Genomic DNA, 6,000 nt, shown 5'->3' with positions numbered 1-6,000 from the left:
ATACACGCGAACACATAAAAGAACAAAATTGTAGTGCTTGCATTAATGGTGGGATGTTCACCACTACCCAGTGACTTTTTCATGGTGTCCTGTTATATTATAATTCAATTCAATCATAATTTCCCAAAAGTGAATATTTATATGTTATGCCTTTATCCTATCATGATAAATGATTACAAGTTGGATAAATTATGAAGGACATTCAAGACTCTTGTCCCCTCCAAAATAATGAAAATAAGTGAATTCATCCTAGTTAGAAGGTTAATTAAGGTTGGGAGTTCGTAAAATCCTAAATTCATTTATCTTTTGAATGGATTTATTTGATTGTACTAAACACTCCCTTTTGGGTTTCAACTTTGGAAGCTTCCTCTTATATGAAAATTAATTGGTATTATCATTGATCAAGCCGTTAAGGTATTGATGTTGGATTTTTTTAACCTTCTGGAGACTGGAACTGCAATGGTTATCGTACTCGTACATACTTTTTTACCAGTCAAAAGTTGTTACATACTGCTTCAGTGACAACGATTGGTGATTGATCTATTGCTGTAAATGAATACGCTTTTTCATGTTCATTTCCCTTATACCTACCTTCCTTTGAATATAACTGCTATGTCATCTGGATCAGTCCCTTTGACTGAGATGAAACCCAAACCACATTTCTGACAACTATTATTCAACAAGAAATAATTTCCTACCTTTCAACTAATAACTAAAACTAACACATACTCTAATATACTTTGTTTTAATGTACTCATTTTTATTTATTATAATTTATTCAAAATTACAAAAATCAAGATAGAAAATTGTTGAAAAAAACAACAACACAATAATAACATAGAGCAAATTCAAACAATTAATGTAGTCTAACTTGTAAAAATGTATGAGAAACAATAACTAATGAACAATAATAGTAAATTACCGATATCACATACAAAGATACCAAGATTTTAACATTAAAAATCTCTCAAAGTAAGGATAAAAATCACGAGTATCCAAATCAAATAAATAGTTTTACTATAATTAATAAAGAATACAAAGGAATCTCAATCATCTGCACAAAACAATGCTAACATCCAACCAAATAACAAAGTAATAAAATTTACAAATAGAGAATAAGAAAGATGAAAAATCCCAACTGCACAAAACAGTGTTAACACCTAGACAAATAATAAAGCAATAAAGTTTACAAATAAAAAACAAGAAACACGAAAAACCTTAAATACATAGTTATAGTGTGAACTGGATATCTCCCAACGTTAATGAATCTGCAATATTGATTTTATAGTCGTAGTTTTGTGTAAAAATGATAATGACTATTTTTTCTCTCTCTCAAAGTGTTGGAGTTCAAAGTGGCTTTTGATCTTCCCTCTTTTTCACCTTCTTATACTTCAAATCTCTCTTTACTTGACATCAAATGAATCTCTCAATTTTAGATTTTTTTTATTTAAAAAGGGAGTCCAATACTCAACAAAAATTATTAAATAAAATATAAAATTTACTAAATTATATTTTTTTAGTAAATTTTAATAAATAAATATTTGTATAAAATAATATTTTAGTTAATAAATTGTTAACATTTCTCACATTTTTTATTATAGTGTTTGTTTGTAAAAATATAAATGAATTTATATTTGTTAATGAAAGATTTTTTTTTATATCAAAATTATTAGTTTAAATAGTTGGATATTTGTGTTTCATGATTAAAAAAATAAAAGATTCTTTGATAACTTTGGGCGGGATATTATAAAATCCAAATAGGGCTTATTATTTACATATATCATATGGCATTTGGTTCCTTTAAATTGAACTGTAATGGTAGGGGATTAAAGGTTGCTAGTGGGTCAAAAGTGATGATTTTTCATCAGAAAAGTTATTGGTCTCAATCATTTTTTCATAATTTTATAAATTAAAATGGTACTCCAATTTCTTGTAACTAAACTGTCTAGTGTAGGTTAAAGTTGGCGTTGAAATGAGCACTTAAATATAAGTATGATGACATTAATTAATTGAAATGGCGGTTAAAATAACGATTAACTCTCTTCAACTTTCAAGAATTATTTTAAAATTTTAATAGTTTTAAAATATCAAATTAATAGTATTTTCAATTTCAGATTTTAAAATGATTATTAGAACTTAAGAACTGACACTTGTCACCATCAATACTTTGATATGATAAGTCCAGGTGTTGGATTCACATTTCACAGCTAACAATTAGAAGCAAAAAAATCCCACTAGACAAAAAAATCCAAATTAAAAATGTTAAAGGGTATTTTTTCAATATTATATAATAACGATAAAACAAAATATTGAATTTATAATATTCCGCAAAGTGTTGAAAAATATAACGATAATAGCATACTATAGTTTTATAAAATAAAGAGAAAAGTATTTCAGAATCAGTATCTTTTATTATAAAAAGAATATTAAAATATGTAATTGCTTTTTGTTTTCACTATCAATAAATCATTATATTTTTTAGATTTTAAAAATATTTTTAAGTGTTAGAGACATGAAATATGTTAATTTGTCTGATTATTTTAAATAAAAAGAAAAGTATTTATAAAAAAGGTGTGGATAGGAATTTGACACGTGTGTGGAAAAGGCATAAGTAGTGAAAGCTGGGGTGGCGCCACCTGGAATTGTGGCAGTAGTAATGGGAACCAATGCACATGCAATTATTATTATGCGAATGCGAAGGCCTTTTCATGCATTTTCTATTCTTCTTAACTCTGTAACACTCTTCTTCACTTGCGCGTGTTTTCAGTTTTCACCTTAACGCCATGTTTTGTAAATCCCACGTGATTGGTCTTAAAAAACTTATTTAATTTTTAATATAAAATAACATTAAATAAATATATCTTTATAATATTACAAATTTAAATAAAATATTATTATAAATTTTTAATAAAAATATTAAATATTTAAGTTTAAAATTTAATAAAATATAAAATTTCTATTAACAATAATAAATTTACATTTTGAATATAAAGTGTCAAATAAATGTAATATAAATTATAAAAATCTCAAAATAGAAATTAATATAGGTGATGAAATTCAACCAATTCATGTCAGTTCTAAAGCACCTTGATTCTTGTTAGTAGGGGTGACAAAACGAGTCAGCTTGACCTGTTTTAGTTCGGTTCGTCAAAAATGGGTCTGACTGAACTAACTTGTCAATGAAAAACAGGTTGGGAATGTTGGTCCGTCCCGCCTAAGGACAAGTTGACAGGTCAGCAGGCCAACCCACATACAAAAAAAAAGTTATTAAAAAAATGGGAAATTTATTTTTTACGTTTAAATAAAAAAATTACTACAAATAAATAAATATAACCATATGAAATTAAAAATGTAAACATATTATACATAATATATGTTCAACAAAAGCAAATTACAAACTTATAACAAAATCAAATAGAAATTAGTTCACTTACACTAAAATCAAAACTAAATTATAAATTTACAAACTACTAATAATCTAAATTTTTTGATAGTCTACAAAACAAGTCCAAACACAATTAATTAACTTTGACTTTCTATTTCAAGAATATTAGAAGCTCCCTTGGAAGTGGTTGTCTCTATTTTTTCGTCTTGATCATCTTCATCCTCGTGCAGGTTGGCCGGTTGTGACAGGTCAACCCGCTATTTGGCCCGACGAGTTGGCAGGTTTGGCAAGACAGGTTTGGCGAGTTGACATAATAGGCCTAGCTCACTAATTTTTGGCGGGTTAACAGGCCAGCTCGCGAGTTAAAACCCTTTTTGTAACTACTTGTTAGTTATTAGATTGGTTAGCAGGTCAATTAAAAGAAATATTAACAAATAAAATTATAAATAATTTAATATCTTATATATATTATAACATTGTTGTTTATATACATATATTTTATGCTTTATTTGAATGTTACGCAAAATTTAAAAAAAAAAAACGTTCTTATTAAAAAAAAACACTTAAAAACGTGAAACGCAAAATTACAAGCGAGAAACGTCATTTCCCCGAGCATCGACATGAAGCGCCAAACTAATTCCACAATGGAATCATTGAAACAGAATATTTGATCTTGGGTTAATTCAATCTTGATGATAAGGTTTGTATAAACGTTTCCTTCCCATAAAGTATGCCTTGGATAGGCTCACTATCCAATCCTTTTGGAGGAGCTAGTTAATGAAAAAGACCAGGACATTATACGTATGAAAATTAACATTTGCAGGGTGGAACAAATGTAACACAAACATTTAAATACTAACAAATCACACTGTGAAATTCATATCACAGCTTAAAGACTCTTGTAAATTGTGATAAGCTTAGCATACGTGTTGTTGGAGTAGCCGATACAACCCAAGAAACCATCGATCCACATACTAGTGATTCTTGAAGATGCCACCAACACCAAATCTTCAAGGATTGCCAAATTTATATTTTTAGTTAACCTGACTTACTATGGTTTTAAGTTGGATTAGACTAAAAAAATTATAAATTTTGATGACGGTAAATATTAAACTCAACTCATCTTAAATTAAATAAGTGGTGAGCCGAATTGGTCACGAGTCTAAAAAAAAAATCAAGTCCTAACCAATCCACTCACATCTCACTAAAAAAATGATTAAAAACTCACACAACCCATTTATGTGATTTAGTATTCCCTCATTGTTTTGATCTAAATTAACCTTTGTATGGATTTATTAGTAACTTAAAAACTCTTTAAATAATTTTGGACTTTTTGGTTGCACATTAGAATATAAAGAAGAAAAAAAGGTACGACTATTTAGACATTCAATTTTTTAAAAATTAAGTGAGAGTCCATTTAACTCACCAGCTTATGGTGGGTTGGGTTGTATTTATTTTTTGTAAGCTCACTAGAAAATGAGTTTGATTGAATTGATTTACCTATTAGCCAACCTGTAGATAAAATTTGTTATGGATAAAAAATGAATATTGTAAATAGGTATCCACGGGTACCAAGTACGAGTATTTCCTATACCTGCATGTTAACAGGTGGGTATGAGTATCATAATTTCATACATTAAATTACATGTTAATAATTAATTATATAATTACATATTAAATTTGTTTTAACTTATAATAATAAAATACTTTAACAATTAAAATTAACTTTAAAATTGAAGAATTTTGATTGATAAAATTGTATATAATATTTGAATAATTTTAATTTTTAAACTATTATTTTTTTAAAAAATTGTGTATAAATTATTCTTTTTTAAATAAATACCCATGAATATCATGGATACCCTCGAATATTAAAAAATATACATGTATCTCCTAAACTAATACCTAAACAAATATGAGGATTAGAGATGACAAATAAAATCTGTATCTGTGGATAATGTCCGATCATGTCCCGACTTTGATGAATAATACTTGATTTGACCATATACGGGTATGGGTACGGGTATTACTCAATTGATTAATTCAGGTATTGAGATAGGGATAAATATATACATATTTGTCATCTACCCGTATCTGTAAGCCATACTTATTTTAAATTTTTAGATATTTAACTTTTCTTTTTTTAAAATTTACTTAATGTTTTATGTAATTCTTACTTTATTTATAATTTATGTCAAATAAAATTTAATTAATAAAATTTTGTAATTGTTATTTTATGTTAAAATTCTTATTTTTAAATTTTTTTCTTGTAAAAAAATTAATAAATTTTTAGACAGGTACAAGACAAGTACAAATATAACCATATCCAATGAGTACGAGGGTGATGACATAAATTTCAGACCAATTGAGCATGAGGATGGAGATGGATATATGGTACAAAAATGAGGATGGAGACAAAGATAGAGAAACCTGTACTCGTTTCGCTCCGTTACCATCCCTAATGGGGACACGTATGAGGTAGATATTTATTTAGCAAAACGAGTAGTGAGAGACTACTATCCATATCTATCCCATCCTGTTGACATCCTTGGTGATAATGTCTTAGTTGATTTTTTTTTTCTTTTAATGAGGAAAAAATGTCAAAAAAATAAATA

The sequence above is a fragment of the Cajanus cajan genome, chromosome 2 (genome assembly GCF_000230855.2).
Source record: "Cajanus cajan strain Asha chromosome 2, NIPB_CcT2T_4, whole genome shotgun sequence".
NCBI classification, from domain to species: Eukaryota; Viridiplantae; Streptophyta; class Magnoliopsida; order Fabales; family Fabaceae; genus Cajanus; species Cajanus cajan.
This window is presented reverse-complemented; position numbering follows the sequence as displayed.